This window comes from Heteronotia binoei, chromosome 7 (assembly GCF_032191835.1).
Source record: "Heteronotia binoei isolate CCM8104 ecotype False Entrance Well chromosome 7, APGP_CSIRO_Hbin_v1, whole genome shotgun sequence".
Lineage (NCBI taxonomy): Eukaryota > Metazoa > Chordata > Lepidosauria > Squamata > Gekkonidae > Heteronotia > Heteronotia binoei.
Window position 1 is genome coordinate 1,544,461 of NC_083229.1, and position 13,950 is coordinate 1,558,410.

General features: G+C 57.0%; 1 long non-coding RNA gene across 1 annotated transcript; it reads right to left on the reverse strand.

Annotated features, from left to right (window-relative positions):
* Positions 1–8,238: 8,238 nt before the first annotated feature.
* LOC132574668 (uncharacterized) lies at positions 8,239–13,340 on the reverse strand. The gene is made up of 4 exons (XR_009555635.1): positions 13,290–13,340; positions 11,950–11,985; positions 11,534–11,665; positions 8,239–8,284 (listed from the first exon to the last, which is right to left on the reverse strand). It is a non-coding gene; the product is annotated as an uncharacterized LOC132574668 (long non-coding RNA).
* Positions 13,341–13,950: the final 610 nt, after the last annotated feature.

Here is a 13,950-nt window from a genome sequence, read left to right on the forward strand (position 1 = left end):
AGGCCTCTAGGCCCAGCCCGGGCTTCTGGCTGTCTTGGGATCAGGGCCAGTGTTGGGATTGCAGCTGCCACAACTGCCCCACCTTCCCACCAACATCCCCTCTAAGCTGCAGAGTCTTGTGAGCAAATATTCTTTGTGAGCTCCTGGCATTAAAGTAGCGAGCTGCTGCATAAATTATTGTGCTCTGGAGCAGTTTTTCCTGAGCGGAGACAAAAATGTGTGAGCCTAGAGGGAACGCTGCTTCCCACTTAGATTGTCGAAGCCCGCAGCCAGGGCAGGGAGGGGGGGGGATGTTGGCCCCCGTCTTTCATCCAGGGTTCCGGGTTTTCCAGAGAGCAGCTGGAAGAGGAGCTGCTGGTGTTCCTAGCTTGCCTGCTCCTCCCTGGCCGTGCTGCAGCTGCCTCCTTTCCCAACATGCCTGCAGCAGGTGGAGCTGTTGAAGCAGCTGCCCCGGAGCCGGCCTTCTCGTGCCCGCCAGCCAAGTTCGCGCCCCCCTCCTCATCCTAGGCTCTGTACCTTGCTGTGAAACGCAGCCCTCCAAGGCTGGTCCAGGCCTCTTCCAAAATTATGCCTGGGTGGAGAACATTGGATAGGGAGAACTTTCTCTCTTTCTCTCTCTCCCTCCCGTAGTATTATAACTCAGGGGTACCCAGTAAGGCTGATGGCAGCAGATTCAGGGTGGACGAAGGAAAGACTTCTGTACTCAGTGAGAAATAAAATTGTGGGACTGAAAGACAGTGGATGTAGTGGCTGCCACGGGCACAGGCGACTTCAGAAAAGGAGACTAGACAGGTTCACAGAGGAGCCGGCCATCCGTAGATGAGGGAACCTCCCTACTCAGGGGTCAGGCCTTGACCTCTCTGCCCTCTGGGTAACTGGATGGGTGCTGGGCTCTAGGGACTGCTGGTCTGATCTAGCAGAGCTCCCAGGAGATGCTCCGTCACAAGCCCGCTCTTTCTCTGGCCTCACATCCTTCCCACTGCCCTCTTCCCTCAATAAGATTCTCTGAGTGCCAGACAAAGTGACACATTGGTTCCAGAGGTTCCAGCCCCCCCCCAGACAGCCTCCCCCCCCCCATTACAGTCGGCTTCAGGACTCACTCAGGGGTGTGTCAGCTGCAGCACCCTAGCCTCTGGCATCCCACAGAAACTCTGTCCCACAATGCAGTGCCCTTTGGAGCCAGTTTCGTGTAGCGGTTAAGTGTGCGGACTCTTATCTGGGAGAACCGGGTTTGATTCCCCACTCCTCCACTTGCAGCTGCTGGAATGGCCTTGGGTCAGCCAGAGCTCTCTTATCTGGGAGAACCGGGTTTGAATCCCCACTCCTCCACTTGCAGCTGCTGGAATGGCCTTGGGTCAGCCAGAGCTCTCTTATCTGGGAGAACCGGGTTTGATTCCCCACTCCTCCACTTGCAGCTGCTGGAATGGCCTTGGGTCAGCCAGAGCTCTCTTATCTGGGAGAACCGGGTTTGATTCCCCACTCCTCCACTTGCAGCTGCTGGAATGGCCTTGGGTCAGCCAGAGCTCTCTTATCTGGGAGAACCGGGTTTGATTCCCCACTCCTCCACTTGCAGCTGCTGGAATGGCCTTGGGTCAGCCAGAGCTCTCTTATCTGGGAGAACCGGGTTTGATTCCCCACTCCTCCACTTGCACCTGCTGCAATGGCTTTGGGTCAGCCAGAGCTCTCTTATCTGGGAGAACTGGGTTTGATTCCCCCACTCCTCCACTTGCACCTGCTGGAATGGCCTTGGGTCAGCCAGAGCTCTCTTATCTGGGAGAAACGGGTTTGATTCCCCCACTCCTCCACTTGCACCTGCTGGAATGGCCTTGGGTCAGCCAGAGCTCTCTTATCTGGGAGAACCAGGTTTGATTCCCCACTCCTCCAAATGCACCTGCTGGAATGGTCTTGGGTCAGCCAGAGCTCTCTTATCTGGGAGAACCAGGTTTGATTCCCTACTCCTTCACTTGCACCTGCTGGAATGGCCTTGGGTCAGCCAGAGCTCTCTTATCTGGGAGAACCGGGTTTGATTCCCCACTCCTCCACTTGCAGCTGCTGGAAAGGCCTTGGGTCAGCCATGGCTCTCTTATCTGGGAGAACCGGGTTGGATTCCCCACTCCTCCACTTGCACCTGCTGGAATGGCCTTGGGTCAGCCATGGCTCTCTTATCTGGGAGAACCGGGTTGGATTCCCCACTCCTCCACTTTCAGCTGCTGGAATGGCCTTGGGTCAGCCATAGCTCTTGCAGAGGTTGTCCTTGAAAGGGCAGCTGCTGGAAGAGCCCTCTGAGCCCCACCCACCTCACAGGGTATCTGTTGTGGGGGAGGAAGAGAGCCAGTTTGGTATAATTGGTTAAGCATGAGGACTCTTATCTGGGAGAGCCGGGTTTGATTCCCCATTCCTTCACTTGCAGCTTCTGGAATGGCCTTGGGTCAGCCATAGCTTTTGTAGAGCTGTCCTTGAAAAGGCAGCTTCTTTGAGAGCTCTCTCAGTCCCGCCTACCTCACAGGTGGACCTGAGAGCCAGTTTGGTGTAGTGGTTAATTGTGCAGACCCTTATCTGGGAGAACCAGGTTTAATTCCCACTCCTCCACTTGCAGCTGCTGGAATGGCGTTGGGTTAGCCAGAGCTGTCGTGGGAGTTGTCCTTGAAAGGGCAGCTGTTGTGAGAGCCCTCTCAGCCCTACCATCCTCACAGGGTGTCTGTTGTGGAGAAAGAGAGCCAGTTTGGTGTAGTGGTTATGTGTGCGGACTCTTATCTGGGAGAGCTGGGTTTGATTCCCCACTCCTCCACTTGCACCTGCTGGAATGGCCTTGGGTCAGCCAGAGCTCTCTTATCTGGGAGAACCGGGTTTGAACCCCACTCCTCCACTGCAGCTGCCGGAATGGCCTTGGGTCAGCCAGAGCTCTGGCAGAGGTTGTCCTAGAAAGGGCAGCTGCTGTGAGAGCCCTCTCCAGCCCCGCCCACCTCACAGGGTGTCTGTTGTGGGGGGGGAAGGTAAAGGACATTGTGAGCCGCTCTGAGACTCTTCGGAGTGGAGGGCGGGATATAAATCCAATATCTTCATCTACCTCACAGGCTGTCTGTTGTGGAGGAGGAGGGTAAAGGAGATTGTGAGCCGCTCTGAGACTCTTCGGAGTGGAGGGTGGGATATAAATCCAATATCTTCTTCTTCTTCTTCTTCTTCTTTGCTGCCAGAGGCATCCCGGGAGCCTGGCCTGAGTGTTGTGATGTTGGAGCTGCCCCTCAAGGCAAGAGAACTGCCTGAGTGATCCATTTTCCAGCTCCCACGTTGAAACATCCCCCCCCCCTTAGATGCTGCACACCCTTCACATTGTTGCGTCTCCTTGTGCTCCCTCCTAATCTTTATGGAGGAAAGACTTGGGCCCCCTCTGTCCCTCCCTCCCAACAAAATAAACCCATCAGATAGTCTGGACTAAGGGGAGGGGGGAGAATCTGTGTTTTCTGCCAGAGCCTGTTCCCTGGGACAGAGAGAATCCCAGCAGACACCCACGTGTGCCCGAGAACACCTCTTGGCCTGGCCCTTTCCTCCTGCACAGTGCTGTGAGGCATGAACGACCAGTGGGCAGAGCTGCCCGGGCACATTCAGCAGCTGCATCTGGCTGGAGGAGAGAGACCAGAGCGTTGAGCTTGCAAGGGGAGGGCCCAGGGAAACAGCAACAGCCGGCACTGCTGCCTTCCACTGAATCAGGCCACTGGTGTCTCAAGGTCAGTATTGTCCACCGTGACTGGCAGGGGCTCTCTGCTGTCTCCAGTAGTGGTCCTGACTGAGCCTTCTGGAAGGAGATGCAGGGACTGGGCCTGCCACGGAGCTTCAGCCACTCCCCGAGTAGTCAGGCTGACCTGCTTCGTTCAAGCAACGGAGGGCAGCCATTGAGCGCACCTGAGAAACAAGGGGCTTTCTCCTTCAGAAGCGTTGCTGGGCGCTTCGCCAGCAAGAGAAGGGTGAGAACTGCTAAGACCTCACCTGGAGTCAGTTTTGAGCACCATATTTTAAGAAGGATATAGACAAGCTGGAAGGGGTCCAGAGGAGGGCGACGAAGATGGTGAGGGGTCTGGAGACCAAGTCCTATGAGGAAAGGTTGAAGGAGCTGGGCATGTTTAGCCTGGAGAGGAGATGGCTGAGAGGTGATAGGATCACCATCTCCAAGGACTTGAATGGCTGTCATATAGAGGATGGTGTGGAATTGTTTTCTGCGGCCCCAGAAGGTAGGACCAGAACCAGTGGGTTGAAATTAAATAAAAAGAGGTTCCGGCTCAACATTAGGAAGAACTTCCTGACCATTACATTGATTCCTCAGTGGAACAGGCTTCCTCCTCAGTAGGTGGTGGGCTCTCCTTCCTTGGAGGTTTTTCAACAGAGGCTAGATGGCCACCTGACAGCAATGAAGATCCTGTGAATTTAGGGGGAGGTGTCTTTGAGTTTCCTGCATTGTGCAGGGGGTTGGACTAGATGACCCTGGAGGTCCCTTCCCACTCTAGGGTTCTAACTTGGGCCGGAGCGAGCACAGGCCTCATTGCCCCTGAAGGCCCCCTGTAGAGTGGCAAGCCTTCCCACCCCGCCGCCGCCTTTGTGGAGCTTCATGGTTTTGTCCACTGACCTCTGCAAGACTCTTCTGTGGAAGGTCCCAGGAGAACAGATGAGGCCCTGAGGCCCTCCACTTGCTGGCCGGGAATCGACCCCAGCAGGGGATGCTGAGGGGGTGGACCCAGGAGGGGAGTGTTCCAGAGATGGGCCTTAGTCCTTGGCTGCAGCTCTCCTGAATGACTGAGTCTCAAGGTGTTTTGTCACCCTCAGCAAGGTACACGTGTCCCATCGTGGGCCCACAGTCCCAGGGCCCAGGGATCTTGGTTTGGACCCAGCTGGGGGTAGCGAAGTCAGCTGGCTCCCTGCGAATGAGCCACGCCCTGGGGCATGTTGGCTGCCTTCTCATTGTGCCCACACGAGCAGAGACCTGGCCATGCCACCCTGCACAGCTGCTGCTGGTCAAGCTTTGGATGAGCCTGGGCCAACCACCCGGAGACGGCCTCAGCCGCAATGCCCACCAGTGCCCAAAGCCCCACCCACCCCGTTTGTCACGACAACACCCAGAGTGCTTGTGCTGTTTGCTCGTCTTTATTGGAGGAGGAGGAGGAGGAGGAAGGCACCCAGTGGCTTCATGCAAAACCAAAGGTGAAGCGTCAACAGCAGCTGCAAAAGCAATGGAGAAGCTGCCCCCCCTCCCCCAGTGCTGCTCTTGGGCACCCAGCAGCCACCCCAGGACACCCTTGTTGGGAAGCGCCCTCCCCCGGTTGAAGGCTTTCTCCCCTTCCCGAATTCTAGAGCCAAGAAGGAGGAGGTGCTGCGGCTGGGGGTGCCCTGCTGGTTTCTTGCCCAGTGCTGCCTCTGCGTGGGCCAGGGTGCTTTTTGGGCGCGCGTGTGTGTTTGGGAAGGTGGGGGGCACACATGCCTGCCCTGCCAGCCGGTTCGTAGACATCTAAGCTACTTATCCTGTTCCGGACGGCCGCAGGGGTCTGTATCCCTGGACATAACTCTGTCCCTGAAGGACGTTGCCCGGGTTCAGGGGGGTGGGGGGGAGAAAGGTCCCCAGAGACCAGCCTGGCTCCCAACACCCAGGCAGCCTGGACACGGAACCTGCAGGGTGTTCGATCTCAGCTAGCGCTTTAAAAAGAGGGGGGAGGGGGTTTCTCTTGAAGAGAATCCGGCCTGGATGACACTTTGCTGGGACCAGCCGGGGGGGGCGGGGGGCAAGTGGGCTGCTGGGGGCTGCTCGTTTCCTGGGAAAGAAGGCCCCTTCCTCAGTATCTGCCCCCACCACCTCTTGGGCTTCGTGAGAGGCTTCTGGGAGGGGGGGTCATCCGAACCCTGGAGGGCAGCCTCAGACCACCCACCCCTCTCAGCTGCTAGGGGCCCCTCCAGCCCAGAGTGGCATTTCTGGGGTCCTTGGGATGGGAGTGAGTCTGCCATGCAATGTGCACACCCCGATGCTGACAGCATCTCCCCCCCCCCTGCTCTCAGAGCTACTTAGCCCCCCCCCCCTCACAGCCCAGGGGCAGGGCTCCTTGACTGGGGCAGCTGTGAGGGCTGGGCTGAGGGTGGGGGCAGCGGCACAAGACAAGCTGCAGCCGCTGGCAGGTTCCCCCCTTGGCCGAGGCCACCATCTCCTGGTACAAACTGGGGGGGTGGGTTGCCAGCCTGGAGTTGGGGGCTCTGCCCGGTGTGAGGCTAGAGAGCCCACTAGGGGAGTGCTCCCTCTCACCTGGAGATAACTGTGAGTCCAGGAGATGGGCAGGGAAGGGTGGCTTTGGGCCCTCCGTGGGCAGCCTGTGGGAGCTGGGGTGCACGATCAGCCGGTGTGCCTTGGAGGAGGGGGGGAGGTCAACAGGATGGCCTTGGGGTGCCTTCTGAGCACATGATTCTAGGAAGAGCCCCGAAGGCTCTCTGGCTGGCAGGCCAAGGGCAGAGGGGTGTTGAAGAGAGCAGCTGGAGAGCAGCACAAGCCAAGATAGGGGGGGAGGCAGGAAGTGGGGCAGAGAGCTGGTACGAGCGGGGGGAGGCAAGGGCCCTGGTGATTCCTTGTGGGAGCTGGCAATGACTGGCCGTCCGCTGGAGCCTCCTGGGGATCTTCCACTGGAGGCAGGTGTGGGGGAGGCAGCCTGCCTCACACGCCTGCGGAGAAGAAACAGAAGCTCATGGCCTGGCCTGCGACTGCCACTGCCCACCACCTCCTCCTGGGCATGGTGCAGAAGTCTCCCTGGTGCCCTCTCAGTGGAGGAGGGAGGCTCGGAGGCTGCCTGGGGCCCCGATCCTCCACTTGTGGCCCTGGCCTGGAGCCTTCTCCCTGACCCATGTGGGGCAGCCTGCCCCCACTAGCTCCTCTCCAAAGGGTTCCTGGGAGCAGAGAGGAGGAGCAAGGCCTGTGAAGACACAGGGGGGAGGGGGTTGCCTCTGTATCAAGAAACCTCTGGATAGAAACAGCAGGAGAGAAGAGGCTGTGCTGAGAGAGGAGGAGTCACGGCTGAGAAGAGGTCTGAGCCCAGGTCTCCTGCTGACTCCCAGCCTGGCCCTCAGAGCTCTGCATTGGGGGTCCCCAACCTCCGGGCCACGGACCAGTACCAGCCTGCAGCCTGTTAGCAGCTGGACTGTGCAGCCTCGCCCCCCTGCAGCACCATTCAGCCTCTTGGGCTCTTTAAAGGCTGACCCCCCACCACCACCGCCGATCAGCAGGGAAAACAGCAGCAGCGCTGCCCCACTTCCTTCCCGGTGCCTGCCCCCTGCTGCATCTGGTGCCCCACCGGCGGCCCTGGGACAGCTTCTGTGCCGGCCCTGGCTGGCCTGTGCGGTTGGCGGCTCTCTTCCAGGGTCCCACAGAGGCCTGGCCCCAGAGCCGGAATGTCCTCAGCTGCCTTCAGCTCCCCACTGCCCCCCCCCACCCTTTCTCATTCGGAGCGGCCCCCCGCCCTCACTGCAGCAGAGCAAGAAACCTGCCGCAGGCCTGGGAGGCTGGGCTCTCCATGAGGGGGCCCCTGTCCTGCTCGCACTGACCTTGGGAAGCGAGGGACTCCTCCGACTCCACGTCATGATCTATGCCTAGGGAGGAAAAGAGTCTCGTTGCAGCCACGGGTGTGGTGGGAGGGAGCCGCAGGGCTCCACCGGGTTCTGCGTGCGGAAGGTGCTGCAGGCCCCAGGCTTTCAGGAAAAGACCTTTTGCTTTGGGGGGCCCTGAACAGCTGCCGCCAGTCAGATCAGAAGGGGCTAAGCTGGAATGAGGGGATTTCCTACGGTCCCAGATTCCAGGTGAGGAACAGGACTTTTGCGGGTCACACCTGACGACGGGCTTGCGCATAGCTCAGCACCAAACAGAAGGCCTTAGGCCCCGTGTAGGACGCCTTCAACAGAGGATGAGAAAGACCTATGTGTGTTTGTCAGAGGAAACAAGAGCCATGAAGCTGCCTCCTACTGAATCAGGGCCTCCGGGGCAGTCCTGTCTACTCAGACTGGCAGCAGCTCTCCCTCCAGGGTCTTTCCCATGCCCTCCTGCCTAGTCCTTTTTTCAACTGGGGATGCTCCGCCGCTGAGCCACTCCCCCACCATTCCACTCATTGCCAGCCAGTTTCACCCCCCTGGCCCTCTTGTCTTGGGTGGCAGCATCATGGCCCCCGCTGTAGCTCAGTGCGGTGTGGGGAGATGGAGGTCAGCCCCCAAGGCAGGGATCACTTACTTTCCTGGGACTCTTGGGACTGGCTGGGGGACTCCATAGCAGGACCTGAAACAGGAAACACACAACAGTTGTGATAGTCAAGAGCAGGGAACAAAGAGGAACTGAACCCTTGAAGCTGCCGCCTTGGGAGTCCGACCCTGCATCTCCCTGGGGCTGTCTTGTCTTCTCGGGCTGAGTGCAGGGCCTCTCCAGGGTTTCAGGGAGAAGGAGAAGGGTCTTTCCCATCACCTGACCATGTTAATTGGAGGTGTTGCCAGGGATTGAACCTGGGACCTTCTGCAAGCCAAGCAGGTTCTCCACCACTGAGCCAGGACCCCAGTCCTCTGTCCTGGTCATTTTTGTGACATTCTGCATCGTCTGAGTCTGGGGCAGCCTGAACCACACATCTTGAGGGACCTTAAAGATTAACCAGTTGCTCACAGCAGAAGTGTTTCTGAGCTGGAAGCCTCTTGGCAGCTTTGGGGTTGTCTGTTCTCTCAAAAGGCAGCCGTCCTCTTTGCATCCTCCTGGTGGGGAAGGGCCCTGGGTCAGGGGCAGAGCAGCTGCTTGGCACACAGAAGGTCCCTGGTTCCATCCCTGTCATCTCCACTGACAAGGACCAAGTCGACTTGAGGCCCTGGAGAGCCACTGCCCTGGTTCAGCATAGTGACAAAACAATGCAATGTGAAGGTCAATGGTGTTCTGACCAGGCTTGCACATAGAACTCCAAATGAACAAAAACATGCTTCAAAAGGATAATCCCACAGTTCAGTTCAAAAGCAGTTCAACAAATTTCCCAATCACAAAGGAATATCCATATTCCAGTATTTAGTTCACGGAGCTAAAGGAAGCCCTTCCAAAGACGTCTGTTCTAGATATCAAGGCATTTCATAAGAACATAAGAGAAGCCCTGTTGGATCAGGCCAATGGCCCCTCCAGTCCAACGCTCTGTGTCACATAAGAACATAAGAGAAGTCATGTTGGATCAGGCCAGTGGCCCCTCCAGTCCAACACTCTGTGTCACATAAGAACATAAGAGAAGCCCTGTTGGATCAGGCCAATGGCCCATCCAGTCCAACACTCTGTGTCACAAAAGAGAAGCCCTGTTGAATCAGACCAATGGCCCCTCCAACACTCAGTGTCACATAAGAGAAGCCCTGTTGGATCAGGCCAGTGGCCCCTCCAGTCCAACACTCTGTGTCACCTAAGAGAAGCCATGTTGGATCAGGCCAGTGGCCCTTCCAGTCCAACACTCTGTGTCACATAAGAGAAGCCCTGTTGGATCAGGCCAGTGGCCCCTCCAGTCCAACACTTTGTGTCACATAAGAGAAGCCATGTTGGATCAGGCCAGTGGCCCCTCCAGTCCAACACTCTGCGTCACATAAGAGCATAAAAGAGGCCCTGTTGGATCAGCCCAATGGCTCATCCAGTCCAACACTTTGTGTCACACAGTGGCCAAAAAAAATTACACACACACACACATTGTGGCTAATAGCCACTGATGGCCTCTGCTCCATATTTTTTATCTAACCCCTTCATCCGTCTTCCTTCAGTTTGGAGGCTTATTTATCACTGGAACCCAATCTTTACAATACATTCATAGAAGACCAACGAAGTTCAAAACATATCAGATAGATTTCCAGGTTTCTGATAGAATATCTAGAACAGACATCTTTGGAAGGGCTTCTTTTAGCTCCGTTAATACTGGAATATGGATATTCCTTTGTGATTTTGAGTTTGTTGAACTGCTTTTGAACTGAACTGTGGGAATATCCTTTTGAAGCATGTTTTTGTTGATTTGGAGTTCTATGTGCAAGCCTGGTCAGAACACCACTGACCTTCACATTACATTGTTTTGTCATTTAAAATTTATGGTGTCTTTTAGCGGTTTCTTATTTACGCATTTGTATGCTAAGATCCTATAGTTTTGCTGGTTCAGCATAGGGCAGCTTCACAGGTTCTTGTGATGTGCTGCTGCAGAAGCACTTCTTCTAGGAAGAGAAGTTTTGGGACTCAGGCAGTGACAATATCAGAGCGAGCCACAAGCTCACCTGCTCCCAAGCCATCGAAGGCAGGGCTGAAGGGGCGGTTGGACTGGCTGCCCATCACTTCTTCCTTGAGTCCAGTCAGGCACCTCCAAGACCAACACAGTTGAATTCTAGATAATAAGCTTTCGTGTGTAGGCATTTTGTTCCCCTACATATGAAAACTTATTACCCAGAATTCAACTGTAGAATCATAGAAACCTAGAGTTGGAAGGGACCTCCAGGGTCATCTAGTCCAACCCCCTGCACAAGTCAAGAAACTCACAGACACCTCCCCCTAAATTCACAGGATCTTCATTGCTGTCAGATGGCCATCTAGCCTCTGTTGAAAAACCTCCAAGGAAGGAGAGCCCACCACCTCCCGAGGAGGAAGCCTGTTCCACTGAGGAATCGCTCTGTCAGGAAGTTCTTCCTAATGTTGAGCCGGAAACTCTTTTGATTTAATTTCAACCCATTGGTTCTGGTCCTACCTTCCGGGGCCACAGAAAACAATTCCACACCATCCTCTTTAGGACAGCCCTTCAAGGACTTGAAGATGGTGATCCTATCACCTCTCAGCTGCCTCCTCTCCAGGCTAAACATCCCCAGCTCCTCAACCTCTCCTCATAGGACTTGGTCTCCAGACCCCTCACCATCTTCGTCACCCTCTTCTGGACCCCTTCCAGCTTGTCTATATCCTTCTTAAAATGTGGTGCCCAAAACTGAACACAAGACTCCAACTGTGTTGGTCTTCAAGGTGCCTGACTGGACTCAAAACTTTGTGGGGGTTTTCTGCTGAATTTGCAATTTATCTGAGAGTTCAAGTACTTTTCAATCGTCAGTGAATTCTCACAATAATAAATCCTGGGGAACTCTACTGCTAAATGCTTTACATTTGGAAAGTACTGCATTCGGGTTCTCTAATTGGATGTGGGAAGGGATCTCTCATTGCGAGGTGGCAAATGAGCCTGGGATGCTGGTCCAATCTGAGCCCCACAGGGCTTCCTCTTGCCTTGCCACTGGTTGCCCACTGGAAGCCTTTCTGAGAAGCCAAAGGGCTGCTCTGAGGCCTAGAAGGGGCTGCTTTACAGCTCTGGCCAGCTGGGTGCAAAGCCCTGGTGCCCCTGGGTGCAAAGTCTGAAGAGACAACAAGGGCACTGGGCAGGTTTGGGGGGTACAAAGGGGCATGCAACCAGTCCAGTGCCTTCCCTTCTTGCCAGGGTGAGGGGTATCTAAGAGGCAGCAACAGCAGTGCCATCTCTTCCCAGCTTTTCTACAGAGACCGGCCTACCGCTCTGTGATTCTCCAGGCAGCGGCTCCAAGCTGAACGAATCAGGGTTGGAGGCGTCACTGTTGAGCAGAGCCCCGTTCACGTCATCTGTGTGGGACCGGTCCTCCCCTGCGAAGCTCACCGGGGGCAACCCTGCCCAGGGAAAAGGAAAGAAGAAGGAGAAATGCGGGGAGGCTGGTAGTCCCAGCAGCACAGCTGAGCATAGAAACACAGAATTGGAAGGGACCACAGAGGCCATCTAGTGCAGGATCAGCCTAGAGCATTCCTGGCATGTGTCCATCCAGACGGCCAGTGACAGGACAGGGGCTCAAGGAAAGAAAGGGCTGCGAGAGGAAACACAGGGTGTCGGTGGGGGGGGGAGTGCCCAAGGGGGCTGCAGGGAAGAGAGCTGGCCATGTGACCCACATCAGGCCTACCTGTCGTCAGCTGCTCCAAACGGGTGGCCATCTCACCTGTGGGTATTAAGGCCCAGGTGTCAGGTGGTGCCTGCCAAGGGGCTGAGCCCCTTTCTCCTCCCACAGCCCTTGAACCCCTGAGCAGGATTAGGGGCCCAGAATGCACCACCGGAAAGGGGAACAGCTCCCCCCGCCCTCCCCCGGCTTCCTTTTCTCTCCTCTGGCTGGATGTGACCCTCCAGGATCTCTTGCTGCCTGGCTTGCACGTGTGTGCACACTTGTGCATGTGTGATGGGATGCCCCTCAACGAACGAATGATAATTGCCCTTTGAGGACAGGAGAAGACATTTCCGGGGCTTGTGCCCCACCTTTGAGGCCTGGCTCCCCCTTGATGATGCCAGGAGGGGCAACAGGAAAAGGCAGCCCAGGACTCCTGGTCAGTCTGAGAGGCTTCCCCCCTCATATGGGCTGTGTGGCTCCTGGGACTTGGCTGGCTGAAACTCTTGAAAGTGGACTGGAGCCACCTCTCTAGGGCCGCAGCCCAGTCTTGAAGCCACTGTTTTGGCCTTCAGTCCACTGCTGACCCAGACTTCCTAGCTTGGGAACATCTCTGCGCATGGGCAGAGGGCCTTGGCCTCCCCAGCATAATTGAAGCCTCCCCTCTGCCCCCCTCTCCAAAGCCCCTCCGATCTCCCAGCCCCACAGCCTTGTTTCTACCCTCCCAAGCAGCAGGCTGTGCCCCACTCCCACCACCCCGCACCCCCCCCCATTGCAAAGCTGAGAATGAAGGCAGCTGCAGGTTGCCAGAAAAGGGTGGGGTTGCACCCAGAAGCACCCACAACTGAGAAGAGGGAGGACGGAATCTCTGCATCTTCTGCTCCTCCCCGAGATTTGTGGGGCAACACGGCCAGTCTGGTGCATAGAGCCTCCGCTTGCTGGTTCCTCGGGGGATGAGTGGGATGAAGTCTGCTTGCTGCCTGGGAGGACACTTTTGACCCTTTCCCCTGGGAGCCACTCCCCAAGGATGAAAAAGGCTCCGCACGGCTGCAAGACGAGCCAGCCTCCAGGAGTCACGGAGAAAGGGCACGTGGGCAGGGTACTCTCCAGAGGGTGGCCCCATTGGGCACTGCCTCCAGTTGGTCATCACCAAGGGACATACTTGGACTCATCCAATTGTAGCACAAGCCCCGTTGCAAGGGCATAACTGGCACATCCCGAGGAGGCATCGGCAACCTCTTCATGGCACTGCCCCCAGCGGCTGCTTGGACCAGAGACGCCCCTTGGGAAGCGCCAGAGATCGCTCCGTTGCAGCAGAACTGGAGATGCACCAGCACTGACCCCGCCTCCCAAGGGGGACTTACTTTCTCCCGAGGCCTCCGGTTTGCTGGGCTCTGAGCTAGCCACAGGCTCTGGAAGAGACAAAGAGGGGTGGGAGGGAGGAGGGGAGTCTGGCCCAGGGGCTGCAAGGCTGTGAGTGGGGCGGGGGGCAATCCCAGTCCCTCTTGCTCCAGTAAGGCCATGAATACATGGAGCTAAATTGCCCCCCCCCCCCCGCCCCGGGCTGGTCCCCTGGAGTTTGGGCAGGCAGCAGAGGTCCTCTGGGCATACCTGGGGTCTGGCTGCTGGCTGGGGAGGTGGGATCCGGGGAGGTCAGGGGCTCTGCAGAGATGGAAGGAGGGGAGGGGTTATGTACATGGGGACTCCCCCTTTCTGGGAGCCCCCCATCCCGCCCCCTGCCCTCCTCTCACCATCAGCTGCCACAATGGCCAGGAGCACGACCACAGGTGCCACCGCCGCCAGCACCAGGAACCTGCCGGAGAGAGGAAGCACACAATCCGAGAGTGGGAAGGGCCCTCCAGGGTCATCTAGTCCAGCCCCCTGCACAACCCCTCCCCCCAAATTCACAGGTTCTTCATCGCTGTCAGGTGGCCATCTAGCCTCTCTTTAAAAACCTCCAAGGAGGACAGCACGGGCTGGGGCTGCTTGCTGCCTGGGAGGACACTTTTGACCCTTTCCCCTGGG